The following is a 23,174-nucleotide window of genomic DNA, read 5'->3' as shown; positions in this document are numbered from 1 at the left end:
CAGGGATCGGTGCTGGGACCGTTGCAGTTTGTAGTGTACATTAATGGTTTAGACGTGAATATAGGAGGTATGATCAGTATATTCGCAGATGACATGAAAATTGGTGGTGTTGTAAGTAGTGAGGAGGAAAGCCTTAGATTACAGGATGATATAGATAGGCTGGTAAGATGGGCAGAGCAATGGCAAATGGAATTTAATCCTGAGAAGTGTGAGCTGAAGCATTTTGGGAGGACTAACAAGGCAAGGGAATATACAATGGATGGTAGGACCCTAGGAAGTACAGATGGTCAGAGGGACCTTTGTGTACTTGTCCACAGATCACTGAAGGCAGCAGCACAAGTAGATAAGGTGGTTCGGAAGGCATATGGGATACTTGCCTTTATTAACCGAGGCATAGAATATAAGAGCAGGGAGGTTGTAATGGAGCTGTATAAAATGCTCGTTAGGCCACAGCTGGCGTACTATGTACAGTTCGTGTCACTACACTTTGAAAGGATGTGATTGCACTGGAGAGGGTGCAGAGGAGATTCACCAGGATGTTGCCTAGGCTGGAGCATTTCAGCTATGAAGAGAGACTGGATAGGCTAGGGTTGTTTTCCTTAGAGCAGAGAAGGCTGAGGCGGACCTGATTGAGGTATACGAAATTATGAGGTGCATAGATAGGATAGATAAGAAGAAACGTTTTCCCTTAGCGGAGGTGTCAATAACCAGGGGGCATAGATTTAAGGTAAGGGGCAGAAGGTTTAGAGGGGATTTGAGGAAAATGTTTTTCACCCAGAGGGTGGTTGGAATCTGGAACACTCTGCCTGAAGAGGTGGTAGAGGCAGGAACACCCACAACATTTAAGAAGTATTTAGATGAGCACTTGAAATGCCATAGCATACAAGGCTAAGGGCCAAGTGCTGGAAAATGGGATTAGAATAGATAGGTGCTTGATGGCTGGCACAGACACGGTGGGCCGAAGGGCCTGTTTCTGTGCTATATAACTCTATGACTCTATGATTCTATGACTTATGGTAAGTGAGCACATACAGGGACAAAAATGTTGGTGGCCTTTACAATGTATAGATTTGAGCCTGTTGATGTAGCAAAAATAGTTGGCAAAACTCATTGGCTGGCACAATAAAGGTGAAGACAGAAAACCGAGGGGGAGAAATTCGTCATGGGCAGCAGATGAAAACGAGTGGTAGCACATTGGTCACCTGTTATATGCCTGATCGATATTCAGTTCTATTTACTTGTGTGAAACTGAATATCAGGCAGAGTGTAAAATAAACAGTCCATGTAAAGCCTCCCATATTACTCTACCGCCCAAGACAATTTCAACCCAAAGAGCAGGTGCCAGCCAGACTCAACATCATGACAAATGTGGAAGAAGGCAGCATGCCTTAAGGAAGATGCCAAGCTAAGATGACCCACAAGTTGCATTTGCAGATGGACAGCCCAAGATTTCTATGGTACAGTACTCAGACAGTAAATCATGTTACATGTGGAGATTTGCATGCCTGTCACAGGATGTTTTGTCACGCCAAGTCATTTGCTCTAATTATCACCTCACATCATAGAGAAGTTTGACCAAAGCCTTCTCCTGCTCCAAGTTTGAGGGCATCATGGTGTAACCATAAATACAGACATGCCAGCACACAAATGTGCATCATCTTTACACTTATTTATTATTGATAAGATTCTCCTATCATCCAGCTTGATGAGCGTCTCTGCGATAGTTAACTTCTCTTTTCATCTTGGCCTCCTTAGACAATTACAACATCACCGGAACCATCAACATTTATGAATTGCCTAGCCCTGGTATCGATCAGGAAGCAATTGAGCTCATTCCTGACACATAACCAATCATCTTTATTTATAAACAACTGCTGTTTCATTTAGAGTCACTTTTCCACCTAATGCCATCCTTAGCCCATTAGGTACAATTTGAGAAAAGCTCATCAAGGAACTCGTATTTATGTAGTGCTGTATGATGTCATCAGGACATTCCAAAGTGCCTTAATAACTAATGGATTATTTACTGCTGTGCAGTTACGGTTGTTATGTAAGTATGGAGTAGGTCCCATAAGCAGCAATATGAATGACTGACTATACAGCCTTCCTTTTTGACAATGTTGAGCAGTCAATAAAAGTTGACCAGGACTTTTCTTTGAAGAGTGCAGCAGGAGCTTTTTCGTGAAGTTAGGGTGCTCAACACTGGTTGGACATATTCCTGGAGGTTTCATCGCATGATGTTCTGCCTCCAACCACCTCGCCCTCACTCTCTCACCTTTGGTTGCCCGATCTGTCCATCCTCGCTGTGTACTGGCTTCCTACAACAATCAGAAAGTGATTAGACTCTTCATTAACTGATTGAATGAATCTTGACTGTCAGTCTTTTGCCCCCATGTCCAATATTTTTATAACTCGTAACTAAAAGGGTTCAAAGAAATTCTTTAAAAACACAGTTTTTATTTCTGCAATAATCTTTCTCCCAAGCTTTGCTCGCAGCATTGCCCTGGAGATTAGTCTTTAATTCCTGAAGACTCCTGGAGTGTTGGCAACTCTAATAGAAATCCTATTAAAGCCAGTACCTCCAGCAATACAGCACTCCCTCGGTACTGCAGTGAAGCATCGGCTTAGAGTTTTGGAAAATTTGAATGTTGCAGATCCCTTAGTCACTAATTCAGTTACATCTCAAGGAACAATGAAAATTTATTTCGCTGATTGTTGTGACCTAGCTGTACTTGTGTTTATTTATTATTTCTGATGTTAAAATTCACACTCCCAGTGTGGAGCAATCCATTCTGGGAGTGTATATCAGGAAGTCTGGCATGGAGTTGTATTAGCTTAACCCTCTGTTAACTGATCAGTGGTTAAAATGTATCAGCTAGTGTCCCTAAATAGTACCAGATTGCTTCCTTTATCAAAACAGGTATCAGCCTCACTATGCAGTCATAGTACTTGCAGTTGGTTGTGGATTCAAGTCCCACTCCAGGAACGTGAGCACAAAATGTAGGCTGACATTTCCAGAGCTGCTGAGCTTTGAATAAGATGTTAAACTGAGGTTGTGCCCGCTATGTCACGGTGGATGTAGAAGAACTATTTTGAAGAAGAGTGGGAGGTTCTTACCTGTGTCTTGGCCAATATTTATCCCTCAAGCAACATCACTAAAACATGTGATCTGGCCATTATCACATTGCTGTTTGTGGGAGCTTGCCATGTGCAAATTGGCTGCTGCGTTTCTATATAATAACAGAGACTACACTTCAAAAAAAAAAGCACCTCATTGGTTATAAAGCACTTTAGAATATCCCTAAGGTCTTGCACAGTGCTACATCAATGCAAGTCTTTTGATAGCAAAACTATTGTGGAATTGCCAAATTCATGGCTTATCTTTTCCTGTAGTTCGTACTGATTGAAGTGTCAGTTTAACTGGTCATTCACCTTATTACTGTATATATCATCTTGGTGTATGCAGAATGGCTTCTGCATCTGCTACACTTCAAAAAAATAATGCAGGAGCCGCATTTTGAGATACTTTTTGAGAAGAGCAGCAAACTGTTAGGAACAAACGATTCCTTCATTTCACAGCTGCTTGTAGGATGGCTCCTATATTAGCTACATAAACAACACTATAAATGCAAATATTTCTACTTTATTCTATATCCCCATCATTTGGTATTAGCTGTGTGTTAAGATTGCTGTTCAGGCGCTCTGTTTTAATTTAGCGTTCCTGATATCATCAATGAAGGATTTCAGTTATGTGGAGAGACTAGAGAAGCTGGGATTTTTCTCCATAGAGCAAAGGTTAGTCAGAGATTTAAGAGAAGTCTTCAAATTTATGAGGGATTTCCACAGACTAAAGCAGGAGAAATTGTTTCTACTGGCAGATGGGTTGGTAAACAAACCACACAGAACTGAAATCATTGACAAAAGAACCAGAGGGGAGATGAGGAGAACTTTTCTTATGCAGCCAGTGAGTTGTTATGATTGGCAACGCACTGCCCGAAATAGTGTTGGAGGCGGTTTCAATAATAATTTTCTAATGGAAATTGGATAAATACTTAAAAATTTTAATTTGTAAGGGGGCCGGAAAAGAGCAGGTGAAGTAGAAGTGGGGTAGGCGGTGGGGTAGTGGTATGATCACTGGACTAGTAACCCAGAGACCCAGGGTATTGCTCTGGGGACATGGGTTCGAATCCCACCACAGCAGAAGGTGGAATTTGAATTTAAATAATAAATCTGGAATTAAAAGCTAGTCTAATGATGGCCATGAAACCATTGTCGATTGTTGTAAGAACCCATCTGGTTCACTAATGACCTTTAGGGAAGGAAATCTGCTGTCCTTACCTGGTCTGCCTACATGTGACTCCAGACCCACAGCAATGTGGTTAACTCTGACATGCCCTCTGAAATGGCCGAGCAAGCCACTCAGTTGTACCTAACCGCTACAAAGTCTATAAAAAGGAATGAAACCGGACGGACCACCCGGCATCGACCCATGCACCAGAAACGACAACGGCAAACCCAGCCCTGTCGACCCTGCAAAGTCCTCCTTACTAACATCTGGGGGCTTGTGCCAAAGTTAGGAGAGCTGTCCCACAGACTAGTCAAGCAACAGTCTGACATAGTCATACTCACGGAATCATACCTTACAGACAATGTTCCAGACATTGCCATCACCATCCCCGGGTATGTCCTGTCCCACCGGCAGGACAGACCCACCCGAGGTGGTGGCACAGTGGTATACAGTAGGGAGGGAGTTGTCCTGGGAGTCCTCAACATAAACTCCGGATCCCGTGAAGTCTCATGGCATCAGGTCAAACATGGGCAAGGTAACCTCCTACTGATTATCACCTACCGCCCTCCCTCAGCTGATGACTCAGTACTCCTCCATGTTGAACACCACTTGGAGGAAGGACTGAGGGTGGCAAGGGCACAAAATGTACTCTGGATGGGGGACTTCAATGTCCATCACCAAGAGTGGCTCGGTAGCACCACTACTGACCGAGCTGGCCGAGTCCTAAAGGGCATCGCTGCTAGACTGGGTCTGCGGCAGGTAGTGGGGGAACCAACACGAGGGAAAAACATACTTGACCTTGTCCTCACCAATCTGCCTGCCACAGATGCTTCTGTCCATGACAGTATTGGTAGGAGTGACCACCGCACAGTACTTGTGGAAACGAAGTCCCGCCTTCACATTGAGAATACCCTCCATCGTGTTGTGTGGCACTATCACCGTGCTAGATGGGATAGATTTCGAACAGATCTAGCAATGCAAAACTGGGCATCCATGAGGCGCTGTGGGCCATCAGCAGCAACAGAATTGCGCTCATCCACAATATTTAACCTCATGGCCCGGCATATCCCCCACTCTACCATTACCATCAAGCCAGGAGACCAACCCTGGTTCAATGAAGAGTGCAGGAGGGCAAGCCAGGAGCAGCACCAGGCATACCTCAAAATGAGGTGTCAACCTGGTGAAGCTAAAACCCAGAACTACTTGCATGCCAAACTGTGTAAGCAGCATGCGATAGACAGAGCTAAGCGATCCCATAACCAACGGATCAGATCTAAGCTCTGCCACATCCAGCCGTGAATGGTGGTGGACAATTAAACAACTAACTGGAGGAGGTGGCTCCACAAATATCCCCATCCTCAATGATGGGGGAACCCAGCACATCAGTGCGAAAGATAAGGCTGAAGCATTTGCAACAATCTTCAGCCAGAAGTGCCGAGTTGATGATCCATCTCGGCCTCCTCCTGAAGTCCCCAACATCACAGTTGCCAGACTTCAGCCAATTCGATTCACTCCGTGTGATATCAAGGAACGACTGAAGGCACTGGATACTGCAAAAGCTATGGGCCCTGACAATATTCCAACAATAGTACTGAAGACCTGTGCTCCAGAACTTGCCACGCCCCTAGCCAAGCTGTTCCAGTACAGCTACAACACTGGCATCTACCCTGCAATGTGGAAAATTGCCCAGGTATATCCTGTACACAAAAAGCAGGACAAGTCCAACCCAGCCAATTACCACCCCATCAGTCTACTCTCAATCATCAGTAAAGTGATGGAAGGTGTCATCAACAGTGCCATCAAGCGGCACTTGCTTAGCAATAATCTGCTCAGTGATGCTCAGTTTAGGTACTGCCAGGGCCACTCAGCTCCTGACTTCATTACAGCCTTGGTTCAAACATGGACAAAAGAGATGAACTCAAGAGGTGAGGTGAGAGTCACAGCCCTTGACATCAAGGCAGCATTTGACCGAATATGGCATCAAGGAGCCCTAGCAAAACTGAGGTCAATGGGAACCAGGGGGAAAACCTTCCGCTTGCTGGAGTCTTACCTAGCGCAAAGGAAGATGGTTGTGGTTGTTGGAGGTCAATCATCTGAGTTCCAGGACATCACTGCAGGAGTTCCTCAGGGTCGTGTCCTAGGCCCAACCATCTTCAGCTGCTTCATCAATGACCTTCCTTCAATCATAAGGTCAGATTGGGGATGTTCGCTGATGATTGCACAATGTTCAGCACCATTCGTGACTCCTCAGATACTGAAGCAGTCCGTGCAGAAATGCAGCAAGACCTGGACAATATCCAGGCTTGGGCTGATAAGCGGCAAGTAACATTCGCGCCACACAAGTGCCAGGCCATGACCATCTCCAACAAGAGAGAATCTAACCATCTCCCCTTGACATTCAACGGCATTACCATCACTGAATCCCCCACTGTCAACATCCTAGGGGCTACCATTGACCAGAAACTGAACTGGAGTAGCCATATAAATACCGTGGCTACAAGAGCAGGTCAGAGGCTAGGAATCCTGTGGCGAGTAACCCACCTCCTGACTCCCCAAAGCCTGTCCACCATCTACAAGGCACAAGTCAGGAGTGTAATGGAATACTCTCCACTTGCCTGGATGGGTGCAGCTCCAACAACACTCAAGAAGCTCGACACCATCCAGGACAAAGCAGCCCACATGATTGGCACACCATCTACAAACATTCACTCCCTCTACCACCGACGCACAGTGGCAGCAGTGTGTACCATCTACAAGATGCACTGCAGCAATGCACCAAGGCTCCTTCGACAGCACCTTCCAAACCCGCGACCTCTACCAACTAGAAGGACAAGGACAGCAAATACATGGGAACACCAGCACCTGCAAGTTCCCCTCCAAGTCACACATCATCCTGACTTGGAACTATATCGCCGTTCCTTCACTGTCGCTGGGTCAAAATCCTGGAACTCCCTTCCTAACAGCACTGTGGGTATACCTATCCCAAATGGACTGCAGCGGTTCAAGAAGACAGCTCACCACCACCTTCTCAAGAGCAATTAGGGATGGGCAATAAATACTGGCATAGCCAGTGACGCCCACATCCCATGAATGAATAAAAAAAAAATTGGATAGCTCTTTCAAAGAGCCTGGACAGACACGATGGGCCAAATGGCCTCCTTCTGCACTGTAAGATTCTATGATTGAGTATATACTGTCTGGGGATTTGTGCAATGAATGTTCAATTGCTCTATTTTTCTAATTTCTATGTGACACTAGTATTGTTATAACCGCTGGTAAGTTACTTAAAGAACTGATCAATTCAGTCTAATGAAAGCAGATGAGATTTGCTTGATTAAAAGGTTAATCACCCATTTGACCTCTTTCCCCTCTTAAAAAAGACTTTCATTGTTCTTTTAATGATTTTGCCTTCTTTGGTTGTATCTACTTTACCAAAACCTGCTTCAATTTCAGTCAGAAGTGATCTTAACTCTCAATTTATGTTTGTGTAGCTTTACTTCCACACCTTGAAGCGTTTAGATTAATCTTTTCTCATGTCAATGATTAGTTGCTTACATTTGTCGTATTTGTAGTATTGACATTTTAATACTTGGGCCTGAATTTTACCCTTGGCGGACGGGACCATCCACCGACTGAAAGGTCGGTGGGGGATTGAGGCAGGAAGTCCCACCTAATGGAGCTGCCGACCAATTGGCGGGCCAGCAGCTCTCTGTCCCAGCAGCTCCACCGGGAGCAGTGACCACTGCTTGGACTGCAACCCAGCTGAAGATGGATGATGTTGGGGAGCCCCAGAGAACAGGTAAGGACAATTGGGTGGGCCCCGGCAAGGCAAGGGCAGTCGATTTGGGGACTGGGGGCGTTGGGGGTGGTTGGGGCATTGGTGGCAGACCTCCGTCGGGCATAGGGTGCTTGATCAGGAGGATCCCCCCACCCACCCCCCCGGGCTTCGGAAAGCCGCCTACTTTTAACAGGCGGCTTTTCTCAGGCCTGGGCTGTCCGCCAGCGAGAGGTAAAATCCCTGTGGCGGCGGGCAGAGTCTCTTAAGTGGCCATTAACTAGCCACTTCAGGGCCTTGATTGACCTGGGGCAGGCGGGCCATTTTTCGCTGCCACCCTGCGTAAAGTGGCGGCGGAGAGATCAGCGGGTCGGGAAGGGCCCTCTGAGCCTCCCTCTCCATTTTATGCCCTCCCCCCCCCCACCACCATCCTGCTCTTTGTGGGATTGGGGGGTGGGTGGGAGTCGTAAAATTTCGGTCTTGGTTTTTGATTCTAACTTAGATCCTTGCTTTATTAACCATGTTTTTTATTCCTTGCAATAAAAGGGGTTAATTCGGCAAGCTAGCACTACCATCTGGGAGTGACAGTCATAGAGACTGCACCATGGGAAATATCTGCTCACAGCCCATGAAATAAAATTCATACCTGTGATTTCTAGACGCAAGGAAGAGGTGCAAGAAAGATACCAGAACTGAGACATTATAAAGATCAGGAAAGGATGTGGCTCTTTCGATAGAAAAGGGAAGGTTGAGGGGTGACCAGATAGATGTCTTTAAACTTATGAAAGGCTATGATACTGTAGACATAGAGACATGTGGGGCAGTCAAAAACAAGGGGCCATAAGTATCTGGTCGTCACTAATAAACCCAATAAGGAATTCAGGAGAAAGGTCTGTTTCTGCAAATTCGATGTAATTCGATGTAACTTCCAAGATGTCAGAGTCACTCCATTATGTTGGATTCACATTGTCATTCCTCCCCATTGGCCTTATGTAGTGGTATTATAGGATAATAGCATGCATCCTTCAGCTCTAACATAAGCTCAAGGATGAGGAAGCATTGAAACATCTAGTTAGTACTCTTTATTAAATTAAATTGATGATAATAAAACACTACCCCTTACATGTAGTGCATATGAGATACAAGTAGCAATGCTCACATACTAAGGACTCCCGCAGCATTGAAGTTCCCCGAGGTGTGTTGCATCTTTGATAGGTTTAATTATGGAGGACAAATGTGAGTCCCATATGTCATCATGTTCTGTATGTATGTTGTTGCCACATAAGCTTGTTTGGTGTTCAGGTTAGCTGCTATCATTTTTTATTCATGCCTCTGATGATTTGGTTCTTTGTACATCTCTGACTTTCCACATATGAATGTGTATGAGTTCCCTCTAGCACTCAAAGTCTTATATAGCCATTGCAGAATGGATAGTAATATGTGAATAAAAGCTTACTATGTCTATTTTATCTGGCACACCGACACTGCACACACTGGAGTTGCAGAACCACTCCCAATATCCACTTGTTTGAGTTCCATGTGCTTATTTCATTGTTGCTTTCTGAACTCTTCCCCAGACCAGATCAAATCCACAACAGCTTGTGTTTATGTGGCACTTTTAATGGAGTGGTAGAAGACACTAAAAACGTTCAAATGATAGTAGAAAATCAGCGAGCAAAAGGGAGGGAGGAATTTAAAACTATCAATATCACGAGAGAAAAAGTGTGAGGCAAACTAATAGGGTCTAAGGCTGACAAGTCCCCTGCACCTGATGGTCTGCATTCTAATGGCTGCAGAGATAGCGGATGCATTGGTTGTAATCTTCCAAAATTCCTAGGTTTTAGAAAGGGCTCAGCAGATTGGAAAACCGCAAATGTAACCGCAAATATATAATGACCCCTATTCAAGATCGAAGGGAGGCAAAAAGCAAGAAACCAGTCAGTCTAACATCTGTCATTGGGAAAATACTGGAATCCATTATTAAGGAAGTAGTAGCAGGATAGTTAGAAAATCATAATGCAGTCAAACAGAGTCAACTTAGTTTAATGAAAGGAAAATTGTGTTTGAGAAATTTATCAGAATGCTTTGAGGATGTAATGAGCAGGGTAGATAAAAGGAAATCAGTAGATCTAGTATATTTGGATTTCCAAAAGGTGGCAGGTTGTTCAACCTTGCCCATCTAAGAGCGAAGTCCAAAGTACAGAAAGTCTTCATCAGGGAACTCCTCTTTGTTGACGATGCTGCATTAAAATATCACACTGAAGAGTGTCTGCAGAGACTCATCGACAGGATTGCGGCTGCCTGCAATGAATTTGGCCTAACCATCAGCCTCAAGAAAACGAACATCATGGGACAGGACGTCAGAAATGCTCCATCCATCAATATCGGCGACCACGCTCTGGAAGTGGTTCAAGAGTTCACCTACCTAGGCTCAACTATCACCAGTAACCTGTCTCTCAATGCAGAAATCAACAAGCGCATGGAAAAGGCTTCCACTGCTATGTCCAGACTGGCCAAGAGAGTGTGGGAAAATGGTGCACTGACACGGAACACAAAAGTCCGAGTGTATCAAGCCTGTGTCCTCAGTACCTTGCTCTACGGCAGCGAGGCCTGGACAACGTATGTCAGCCAAGAGCAACGTCTCAATTCATTCCATCTTTGCTGCCTCCAGAGAATCCTTGGCATTAGGTGGCAGGACCGTATCTCCAACACAGAAGTCCTCGAGGTGGCCAACATCCCCAGTGTATACACCCTACTGAGCCAGCGGCGCTTGAGATGGCTTGCATGTGAGCCTCATGGAAGATGGCAGGATCCCCAAGGACACATTGTACAGCGAGCTCTTCACTGGTATCAGACCCACTGGCCGTCCATGTCTCTACTTTAAAGATGTCTGCAAGCATGACATGAAGTCTTGTGACATTGATCGCAAGTCGTGGGAGTCAGTTGCCAGCCATCGCCAGAGCTGGCGGACAGCCATAAAGGCAGGGCTAAAGTGTGGCGAGTCGAAGAGACTTAGCAGTTGGCAGGAAAACAGATAGCAACACAAGGGGAGAGCCAACTGTGTAACAGCCCCGACAACCAATTTTATCTGTAGCACCTGTGGAAGAGTCTGTCACTCTAGAATTGGCCTTTATAGCCACTCCAGGCGTTGCTTCACAATCCACTGACCACCTCCAGGCGCTTACCCATCGTCTCTCGAGACAAGGATGCCAAGGAAGAAGTATATTTGGATTTCCAAAAGTCATTCAATAAGGTGCCACATAAAAGGTTAGTATGCAAGATAAGAGCTCATAGTGTTGGGGGTAATATATTAGTACAGATTGGCTAACTAACAGGAAACAGAGAGTTGGGATAAATGGGTCATTTTCAGCTTGGCAAACTGTAACTAGTGGGATGCCACAAGATCAGTTTTGGAACCTCAGCACTTTACAATCTATATTAATGATTTGGATGAACCGAACAAGTATATTGGAGCCAAATTTGCAGACAATACAAAGATAGATGGGAAAGCAAGTTGTGAGGAGAATACAAAGGGCTTCATTTATATACTCTGGTGGGGCCAGGATCAGAGGCGAGTGGGCGCTATACAACTAGCCCTACAGGACACTGTGCCTGTTCCCTGCTTCTATCCCAGCCCCGGGATTTTCCAGTTCACCTCCAGATCCCTGCAAGTGGCGGGGGCCAGTTTAACTGCCTGGAGGTGGCCTCCCCCCCCCCCCCCCCATACCCCACCCTGTCCCCCCACAGTGGTGGCCTGGCTACAAGATCCAGTTTTTAATTTCAGTTTTAAAAAGTTGTAGAAAGAGCACCTTCATTTGAAGCGCCCTTTCCCTTACTTACCCTCTATTGCAGCTTGCTGCTCCTTTCAAGCTGGAAGCCCTCTGACTGGCCCACCCGTCAACCTTAATTGGACCATGAACCCACCCTCTTGTCATTAGTTGGCCATCCTGATGAAAATCGGGGCCCGTGACTGATTCACCCACCATTCCCCCCAGCCCCACCCCTCACCTTGGGGATGGTTCGGAACCTGGATACAGTCCCGACTTCTGCTTCCCATACCTGGAAGTAAAATCCTGTCCAACGAGTCTGCAAAGAGGTATAGATAGGTTAAGAGAGTGGGCAAAAATTTGGCAGACCAAATATAATGTGGGAAAATGTAACATTATCCTCTTTGTTAGGAAGAGTAGACAAGCAAAATATTTAAATGGAGAGAGACTGCAGAATGTTGCAGTAGAAAGGGATCACCGTGTCCCCATACATCAAATACAAAAGGTTACCATGCAGATAAAACAAGTAATTAGGAAGGCTTTTATTTCAAGGAGGATGGAATATACAAGTCGGGAAGTCTTGCTACAACTGTACAGGGTGTTGGTGAGACCACACCTAGAGTACTACATTCAGTTTTGGTCCCCTTATTTAAGAAGGGATGTACTTATAAGGAAAGGTTGAGCAGGTTGGGCCTATACTTATTAGAGTTTAGAAGAATGAGTGGTGATCTGATTGAAACGTATAAGATTCTGAGAGGGCTCGACAGGGTGGATGCTGAGAGGATGTTTCCCCTTGTGGGGGAACCTAGAAATTGCGGGCACAGTTTCAGAATAAGATGTCACCCATTCAAGATGGAGATGAGGAGGAATTTCTTCTCTGAGGATCATGAAGATTTGGAATTCTCTATCCCAGAGAACTGTGGAGGCTGGGTCCTTGAATATATTCAAGGCCTCGACAGACAGATTTTTGAACTACAGGGAATCAAAGGTTAAGGGGAACAGGCAGGAAAGTGGAGTTGAGGCCAAGATAACATCAGCCATGATCTAATTGAGTGACAGAGCTGGCACGAGGGCTGAATGGCCTACTCCTGCTCCTATTTCTTATGTTCTTATGTTCTTAAACACCCTCAGGGTGGAGGAAAATGACACTGAATATAGAGTAATAGGTCATTCATCCCCTCCAGCCTGTTCTACCATTCAATCAGATCATAGCCCATCTGTACTTCAACTCCATTTACCCACCTTCACTCATACCCCTTGATAGCCTTATCTAACAAAAATCTATCAGTCTCAGTCTTGAAAGCTTCTTCCATTTCCCCCAGCATTCACAATCTTTGTGGAAAAGACAATTCCAGATTTGTATCATAATTTGTGTGAATTTCTTTCTGATTTCATTCTTGAAAGGTCTGGCTGTACTTTTAAGATGATACCTTCGTGTTTTGGATATCCCCCATGAGAGGAAATAGTTTCTCTTTATCTACCCTATTGAATGCTTTCATCAAGTAGGAATTATGAGAAGAGTTAGGAGAAAAAACAGACAAAATTCAAATGCAGCATAGAATAAGAGAATAATGCAGCACAGAAGGAGGCCGTTCAGCTCATCGAATCTGCGCCCACTCTTTCAAAAAACAGTCCAGTTATTCCCATACCTGGGTTCTTTCCTCATCTCCCTGCAATTTTTTCTCTTTCAACTATTTATCCAATTCATTTCTGAAGGCTGCTATTCAATCTGTATCCACTGCCCTATCAGGCAATGCATTCCAAATTTATTTTATACTTTCATGGGATGTGGGCGTTGCTGGCAAGGCCAGCATTTGTCACCCATCCCTAATTGCCTTTGAAAACTGAGTGGCTTCCTAGGCCATTTCAGAGGGCAGTTAAGAGTCAGCACATTGCTGTGGGTCTGGAGTCACATGTCGGACAGACCAAGTAAAGACGACAGATTTCCTTCCAGAAAGGGCATTAGTGAACCAGATGGGTTTTTACAACAATCACTGATAGTTTCATGGTACCATTACTGAGACTAACTTTCAATTCCAGATTTTTTTATTAATTAATTGGATTTAAATTCCACCAGCTACTGGGGTAGGATTTGAACCCATGTCCTCGTGGGCCTCTAAATCTTAACCAATCACTGCATCAAAACGCTTTACCTCATGTTGCCTCTGGTTCTTATGCCGAACACCTTGAATCTGTGCCTGGTTATTGTCCCTTCAGCAATTGGAAACAGTTTCTTTTTTATTTACTCTATCTAATCCCTTCATGATTTTAAACAACTCTATCAAATCTCCTCTTAGCCTTCTCTGCTCTAAGGTGAAGAACCCCAGCTTCTCCAGTGTATCCATGTAACTGTAATCCCTCATTCCTGGAACCATGCTTGTAAATCGCTTTTCAGTATTGTCACGGTCCTGTAGTTTTTATTCGGAATATGCGGTTTGCCTTTAAGGCTTGCAAGGGATTAGTATTGCTTTAAGAGCCGGCAAGCCTTAGGAGTTATAGGAAGGTACATTTTCGTTGCCTTAGAAACAGCCATTTGGAGACTGTGATTCAAAGGGTGCATTCTCATTACCATAGATATAGCCACTGGGAGTGAGCCTGATGCAATACATTTGTTACAATTCAGTTTGAACTGGCTTTTAGTGAGACAGTTTGTTCTAACAGACAGAAGACACAGAGGACACAGCTGTGATAAGCACACCTGAAAAAGAGCTCGCAACCATTTAAACTGAAGGAATAGGATTTTAGTCTGTTTAATTATTATCTTTCAAAATTCAAAAAAAAAGTCAAGCCAAAACAGAGATCTCTGGTAATTTAAACTGAAGAAAGGAAAGTTAGACTGTGACAATCTTTTGTCGCCCAAAAACTCTAAAGTCAGATTGATTCTGTTGAAAGTGTTTGCAAGTCATTAATTGCTGAAATTCACTGGAGAAGGAAAGCAACATCCTGTGAGGACTTCGTGCAACAATCCTTGTAAATTTGCAAGGATTCTAATTTTTTCTATTTTAAATGTTGTTTATATCTTCAGAGTGTTTATGAATTTAGTTCTTCTAATTAAAAAGTTAATTTGTTGATTTAAAGACAACTGGTTTGGTTAACCTCATTCGGGGGTTAATAGATGGTACAATTTGGCTGGGTCTCTCTTTAATTTGGAAAGTTTTAAATGATATGTTAGCCAATCTGTGGAATGACGGGATTGGATTAACAGTGTATTGGTCCCACCACAATCAGAATCGTATATTTTTATTGGGGGCTTTGACTGGAGCGGTCAGTCGTAACAGTATCAGGAGGTTTTCAAAGACGAGGAGAGCTATATCAACGTGACGGGGCGGGAAGAGAATTCTGAAATACCAAGGCAAGATTGTTGAAGGCATCAGAACCATCGGGGGAATATGGAGATAGGGTAGAATAAACAGTTAGCCAAATTAGGAATACTGGAGGACATGAGCTGTGACTTAAAACTAGAGGGGCTTGCAGTGGAACAGCTGGGTGAGATCATGGAGTGATTTGTAAAAAAAGACACGTATTTTGAAATCAGTGTGTTAGGAAATGGTGAGCCAGTTCAGGTGGTGAAGGACAGGTGACACAAAAGTGGGACATAATGTGGATGAGTTACAGACAGTGCAGTTTTAGGCGAGTTGAAGTTTCTAAAGGGTACAGTTGAGGAAATCAGGGAGGAGAGTTTTGAAAGTCTGGTCTGGAGATGACAAAGGCATGATGGATTAGTAGTCCTAGAGGCTTGGACAAATGCTGTGGTGATATGAGTTCAAATCCCACCATAGCAGCTCGTGGTTTAAAATCCAATAAATTGATAAATCTGGCATAAAATGCTAATCTCATTAATAATGATCATGAAACTACCAGATTGTTGTAGAATCCCATCTAGTTCACTAATGTCCTTCAGGAAAGGAAATCTGCCTTCCTTATCCGGTCTGGGGTACATGTGACTCCAGACCCAAACCAATGTGGTTGACTTTTAACTGCCCTCAGAAATGGCTGAGCAAGTCACTCGGTTGTAGGCAGCTCACCACCACCTGCTCAAGGGAAATTAGGGATGAACAATAAAATGCTGGCCTTGCCAGCGATGCTCACAACCCAAGAATGTATAATAAAAATTGTCGCAGGGGTGGAAATAGGTGGTCCGAGTAATGGGTGAGATTGGAGTTTTGGAACTCAGTCTAGGGAGAAACATGACACAGAGGGCATGCATTATCCAGTTCAGTTAAGATAATGGTACTCAGGTCTCCAGCATGTACATATTCCTGAACTACCTGAGTGATTATTGAACATATTTGCTGCTAAACATTAAATGGGTAATTCTGCAAGGCTGCATTACTAACACAGCCTTGCAAGGCAGAACCATTGGCTAAAGAGAATAGAAACACTGGAGAATGTGCAAAAAGGATTTGCAATTATGGCACCAAAATTGAGAGATTAAAGGTATCAGGAAAGATTTAACTGGCTGGGGCTTAGAGAAGAAAAGACTTTGAGGAGTCCTGATAAAGGTCTTCAAACTGATGAATAGGTTGGACAAGGTAGATATGGAGAGAATGTTTCCACTTTTGTGAGAATCAAAAACTAGGGGTCATAAATACAACACAGTTACAAATAAATCCAATAGGGAAATAAGGGGAAATTTCTTTTACCAGAGAATGGTTAGAATGTGGAATTCGCTATCACAGGAGGTAGTTGAGGCAAATAGCTTAGATGCTTTCAAAAGGTAACGAGAGGAATACCTGAGAGAAAAGCGAATAGAAGGATATGTGGAAAGGTTGAAGTGAGGTAGACAGAATGGGCGGAGACTCTTTTGGATTATAAACACCAGCACAGACTAGTTGCACTGAATGTGCTGTACGTTCCATATAAATTAAGGATGTAACACTCCAGGGTCGAAACTGTGAGCACGCCGTTGTCCAACATGCCAACAGTTTCCTGGTGAGACACCTATACTCTACCTTACACAAATTTCAATTTGTCCAAAATTTCATCGCCTACATTCTAGTACTCTCTCAATCCTCTATCACCCTTATTCTTGCCTCCCCATTTTTAACACTATATAATTTTAAAACCCTTGTTCTTATTTACAAATACTCCCCAAAGCCTGTCCACCATCTACAAGGCACAAGTCAGGTGTGTGATGGAATACTCCCCACTTGCCTATTTGGGTGCAGCTCCAACAACACTCAAGAAGCTCGACACCATCCAGGACAAAGCCGCCCGCTTGATTGGTACCTCATCTACAAACATTCACTCCCTCCACCATCGACACACAGTGGCAGCAGTGTGTACCATCTACAAGATGCACTGCAGCAATGCACCAAGTCTCCTTAGACAGCACCTTCCAAACCCGCGACCTCTACCAACTAGAAGGACAAGGGCAGCACATACATGGGAACACCAGCACCTGCAAGTTCCCCTCCAAGTCACACACCATCCTGACTTGGAACTATATCGCCGTTCCTTCACTGTCGCTGGGTCAAAATCCTGGAACTCCCTTCCTAACAGCACTGTGGGGGTACCTACCCCACATGGATTGCAACGGTTCAAGAAGGCAGCTCACCACCACCTTCTTAAGGGCAATGAGGGATGGGCAATAAATGCTGGCCTGGCCAGCGACGCCCACATCCCATGAATGAATAAAAAAAAAATGTGATCTCACCTGAATATAGAGATAAGAATGAAAGGTCAGAAAGAAAGACAGAAAGAAAGAGACGGGCATTTCTATAGAGCTTTTCACAACCTCAGGATGACCCAAAGCACACTTCAATCAATTACGTACTTTTGAAGTGTAGTCACTGTTGCAATGTAGGAAAATTACTTGATATCTTCTATGGCTTAACCATGATTTAACAAGTTGAATCTTAAAGTCATACAGCACAATGGAGACCATTCGGCCCATCATGCCTATCCAATTAGTAAGTTTCCATTTCCCTTTTGAAAGTTACTATTGAATCTGTTTCCATTATCATTTCAGGCAGTGAATTCTGGATTGTAACAACTCACTGCGTGAAAACAATTCTCCTCATTTCCCTCTTGTTCTTGCATGAACTCAATCATTTTCCTTCTTCCTTTTGAAAATCACCTGTCCATTTGTGCCAAATACAATGCAGGATACATATGCTCAGATAATTCAAGATTGGCCTGAATGTCTATACCCTGACGGCCTGTTGCAAACCCTTTAATACCACTTTCCAGTCAAATTAACAATGACATTAGCCTTTAAGATGTGATGGGTTTATGATCACTATATTTATTTTTAATGTGTTCTCGGAATCTGGGCTTTGCTGGGAAGGCCGACATTTATTTTCTGTAGCTAAATGCCCTCAAAGGTGGTGATGAGCCTTCTACTTGAACCGCTGCAGTTCATGTGGTGAACGTACTCCTACAATGTTGTTAGTTAGGAACTTCCAGGGTTTTGACCCAGCCACAATGAAGGAACGGCCGAGATATTTCCAAGTTGTGATAATTTTAATATATGTCCAAGTCAGGATAGTGTTAACATTTTTTTTTCTTTATTTTAAACAGCAATTTCATCTGGAAACTCAACTTAATGAGGAGAAATATGATGAGCAGAGAATTACAAGCATTACAGCTAATGAGCCATTACCAACCACATACAGCACATAGATGCATATCCGGAATTATCAGTTCAAAACATCAAGGCTGAGGAAGCAGAACCAACACTGGTGACTCCAACGACAAAAGGGTGATTGATTAATGTTTTTAAGATTTTGAAAAGAATTGATAGGGTAGATAGCGAGAAACATGTTCCTCTGGTTGGGGAGTCCAGGACTAGGGAATATGACCATAAAATCAGAGCCAGGCCATTCTGGAGAGAGGTTAGAAAAACACTTCTTCATGCAAAGGGTGATAGAGATGTGGAACTCTCTCCTACAAAGAGCAGTAAATGGTAGCTCAAGTAATCATTTAAAATCTGAGATGGATAGATTTTTGCTAAGGGATATGGAGCCAAAGTGAACGGTCGGAATTGAGATACAGATCAGCCATGATTTCATTGAATAAGGAAACAGGCTCAAGGGCTGAAAGGCCTACTCCTGCTCCTATGTTGCTATGTTACCATTGGATTAAAGTCCTATGTAAGAAGAATTGAGTTAGAATAACTCTCAAGTGAGTGAACTGGAGATGGTCGACTTCCACCAATGTGTAGCTTCCAGTGCCATAAGGAGTGAGGGAACAAGATACTGCAGCACAGAAAGGGAGGGAAAAGAAATGAGGGAGGGGGAGAGGGAAATGGGGAAGGTGGAGAGGGGGAATGGAAGCTGGAACAGCAAAGGGACACTCTCAGCAAGTGGGAATGACAGCTTTTGGGAGGCATGATTAGACTAGTCTTGGTTGGTGGAGGAAAGCAGATTTCTCCCAAATTCTCAGTCGACATTCTCCCGTCTTTTTTGCTGGTAGGAATTCCCCGTCTTGTTGTTTTAGGAAGGATAAAACTGAAGCTGACATGAAGACCATCTTAAAAAGGTAAATCTCACTATAAAATCGGATTTAATTTTAAACTGACATCTGTTGAGCAGCGAGTCTGTAGCCAGAGCTTAGCAACCGTGTAACCAAGGGCAACATGATACTGCTCAGTACTTGTATGCTGTCAAGTCCAGGCTTACTGGAGTCTGCAGCTGAAAGGAGTCAGATCAGTGAAGGTGTTCTGAACTTCTGATCCACCTGCTACATTTTGAATAAATAGCCTTGCGGCTTTTGGGCTTAATTTGCAGGCTGTTAGATTTGTAAGAGATTTTCCAAGCTGTTTCTTATTGCCAATTAAACAATTGCTTCTTCTTTTAAAGTGCAAATAAAGTGTGAGAGGACCAGTGGGGGAAAAGATGGCCTCTGATTGATGTTGAGCTAAAGAGAAGGAATGACCAAAAGATTGGTCAAGAGGTGAGCTCAAAGGGGCTCTTAAAAGAAAGACAATGATTTGGAGAGGCAGAGGGGAATTCCACAGCAGCTGAAGACATGGCCACCAATGGAAATGCGAAGGGAGTGAGGAAGGAATGCCCAATAGGACAGAAACGTACTTGGCTTTGATGACCTCTCACGGTTGAATAGCCTGGCCAATGTGCCATCTAGCCTTGCTCACAGCCATTCGGGGAGTGGTACGGCAGTTGTAGACACTGGAGGATGTCTGCCATCGTCTGTACCTTCACAAGGCAACACCTTCAGAAGAAAAGGGGAAATAAAAGGCGAAAATAAAATTGTGCGTTTGGTTTGGAGATTTAACATATTAAAATTCACTGTGAAGATGTGAGATATTCTGTTCAATGGAATTCATCGCACTCAATAATTAACAGTAGATTCTGCTCTGGCCAAAGAGTCTCACTTGGTGAGAGCATAGACTGTCGAAATGGACATGGAAATAAGCCTGCCAAAGTTATGCCACTCCTGCTGATTTCTAGCAGCAGCAAGATTGGGGGTGCAACAAGTCAGGTGCGCTGACCTCTGCACCCATTCTATCATGTGTGGTCCCATCAGCAAAACTCCTCACCTGAATCAGTGTCTAGCAATTTCAGGACTATAGCTGGAACAGCAAACTCCTTAGCACAACAAAAACAACAACTTGTATCTATATAGCGTCTTCAACAGTATAAAACATCCCAAGGCACCTCACAGGAGCGTTATCAAACAGAATTTGACACCAAACCACATCAGGAGCTATGAGGGCAAATGACCACAAACTTGGTCAAAGAGGTAGGCTTTAAGGAGTGTCTTAAAGAAATTAAGTGAGGAAGGAAGGTGGAGAGGTGTAAGAGGGAATTCCTGAGCTTAGGGTGAAGCTTGGCAGGTGAAGGAAAGACTGCCAATAGTGGAGCGATTAAAATCAAGAAGCCAGAATTGGAGGACTGCAGAAGTATCGGAGAGTTGTAGGGCTGGAGGAGATTACAGAGATAGGGATGTGTTAGTGACATAGGCATATTCACTGAAAACATTGCAACATTATTGATTGAATGACAGTGATGCAACACCTGGACATGGTGAAGCGAGCAAGAGTGGGTGTTTTGTTGGGGGCGGATGATGACTTATTCATCAATGGAGATTAGTGGAGGTGGAACATTACAAAGAACTGAAAAAAAAGTAAAAGGAATTTCCAATGAAAATAAACAATGCAAGTTAAGTCAACATTCAGTCAAAAGCAAGCACTGAATGGTTACCGAGCCAGTCATCGGCTCCCTCAGTCACATGGCCACCAAACTCTCCAGTCACACGTTCACCGTTCAAGTCAGTAGGTTGTGGGTTCAAGTCTCACTCCAGAGACTTGAGCACAAAAATCTCAGCGGACATTCCAGTGCAGTACTGAAGGAGTGCTGCACTTTCAAATGAGACAACAAACCAAGGCCCCATCTGCCTTCTCGGGTGGATATAATTAATTCCACGGTACTATTTTTAAGAAGTGCAGGGGAGTTCTTCCCGATGTCCTGACTAATATTTATCTGTTAATCAACATCACTAAAACAGATTATCTGTCATTATCACACTGCTGTTTGTGGGATCTTGCTGTGTGCAAATTGGCTGCCATGTTTCCTACATTAAAACAGTGACTGTACTTCAAAAGTACTTCATTGGCTGTAAAGTGTTTGAAGTGTCCTGTGGACATGCAAAGTGCTACATAAATGCACGTTCTTTCCTTTTTTTCGATGACTGAGCATGTCATCAGGATACACACACCATTTTCACTCCCGATATCAAGGTGGTAACTGCCAGAGAATGATAATGGTAATCTGCATCAGGCCAGAAGAGGCCCGGTTCTTGTCACATTTTCTTAAGATTCCACTTGGCCAAGACTGATGGGAAGTGCTCCAAGTGACCCAACAACGAAACCTTGGGCTTTCTCTCCTTCATCACAATAGGCCCGAACCCACCCACAACATCTGTCCCTCTTCTGCCCATACCTTCTTAAGTTTCCTTGCCAACTGTTCCCTTGGGCTTTCAGGGGCGTCGTCCTCCTGACCAATTTTCCAGCCCCGCCCGTCGACTTTTGTGTCATTCTGACCGGTTTCAGGCGGGACACTGAGTATTAGACCTGGGAGTGAAAATGGCCTGTGTTGCGTGCAACCCCTCACCCTGCCTGTCCCAAATACAGTTAAATATTGGGGCTTTGGTTCACGCTGGCATTCTCCAGTCCTCAGTTCTTGCTAGCACATTCTTTCTGCTCCACCCCAATTCACATTGGCAACTTTTTCCCTCTCTCAGCCTGTGACACTCCTGGTTCATCTCTGCTAGTGTTCCAGTGGCTCACCATGACTGCATACTATGGGCTGAATTTAATGGGCCACCCGGAGACAGCATAGGAGGAGGGGGCGTCCATAGAATTCAACAGAATGTGGGTGAGGGGATGGGGTTGGAGGGTCTGTCATCTTCTCTCTCCCTTCCCACCCAGAGGCCAAATGACGCCTTTAAGTGGCCAATCAATAACCACTTAAGGGTCTCTTCCCACGCTGCTGGAATTAAACCACGGCAGGGGGGCCTCCACCACATGGAATGTCACCCAGTAAAACAAGGCCAGCCTCCCTGCTGGCTTGAGGAAGGGGGGGCCTCCTCCTTAGGCATGGAGGACCCCAGGCAGCAAAAGCCAGCCCTTCACTAACCCACCCTCCCACAATGGCCACCTGCACCCCCACTCCCCTCACTGGGGCCTGCCAGACTGGCCCTGACCGCCCCATCTCACTTACCTTGGGACTGGGGTTCCAGCACTGGGCTTGGTCCCAGGCCTAGTGTAGTACCAGCAGTGGCCACCGCTCCCAGTGGCACTGCCAATACTCTGAGCTGCTGGCCTTCTGATTGGCTGGCATTTCTTGGAGGCGGAATCCCCATCCTTAAAGGGACAAGGACCCCTATGCTGAGCTGTTAATTGCCCAAGTACCATTGAATCGTTGTGAGAATAAAAAATACTGAAATGTTGTTTCTACAGCTTGTGGAAAATTACCAAGAAGTTATTTCGACACAACATAATGAAATCACTGAACAAGGGAACTGATAAGGGGATGTGAGTAAAGACCTTGAGACAGTACGGCAGTTAAAAATTGTGCTTATGCAGAGAAAAGAAAAACAGCAAGAGTTAGAACAAAGGATGTAGTGAATGAGTAACTGACAGCTGCAAGTTAACACACACACAGGAGGCTTGCAAAAGAATGGAGAGCCAAATAAGGTAAAACAAAAACAAGAGTCAGGGGCTAGAACGTTAGAGTAGGGGGAGAAGTAAACAGAGGAGGAGACTGTAGCAACCATAGGATAGGTTAGTGTCATAATACGTTATAACCAATAATGTAAAATAAAGGCGTGGACAAATGGATTTAGATTTTTTTTTTAGATTAGAGATACAGCACTGAAACAG

At 44.3% G+C, this 23,174-nt stretch overlaps 1 long non-coding RNA gene across 1 annotated transcript; it reads right to left on the bottom strand.

Annotated features, from left to right (window-relative positions):
* Positions 1-1,706: 1,706 nt before the first annotated feature.
* Positions 1,707-22,561, bottom strand: LOC137374946 (uncharacterized). Its single transcript, XR_010975926.1, has 3 exons — positions 22,513-22,561; positions 19,864-20,002; positions 1,707-2,318 (listed from the first exon to the last, which is right to left on the bottom strand). It is a non-coding gene; the product is annotated as an uncharacterized lncRNA (long non-coding RNA).
* Positions 22,562-23,174: the final 613 nt, after the last annotated feature.

Source organism: Heterodontus francisci, chromosome 11 (genome assembly GCF_036365525.1).
Source record: "Heterodontus francisci isolate sHetFra1 chromosome 11, sHetFra1.hap1, whole genome shotgun sequence".
Lineage (NCBI taxonomy): Eukaryota > Metazoa > Chordata > Chondrichthyes > Heterodontiformes > Heterodontidae > Heterodontus > Heterodontus francisci.
Note: the sequence above shows the minus strand (reverse complement) of the source record. Positions and strands in the feature narration are given on the sequence as shown.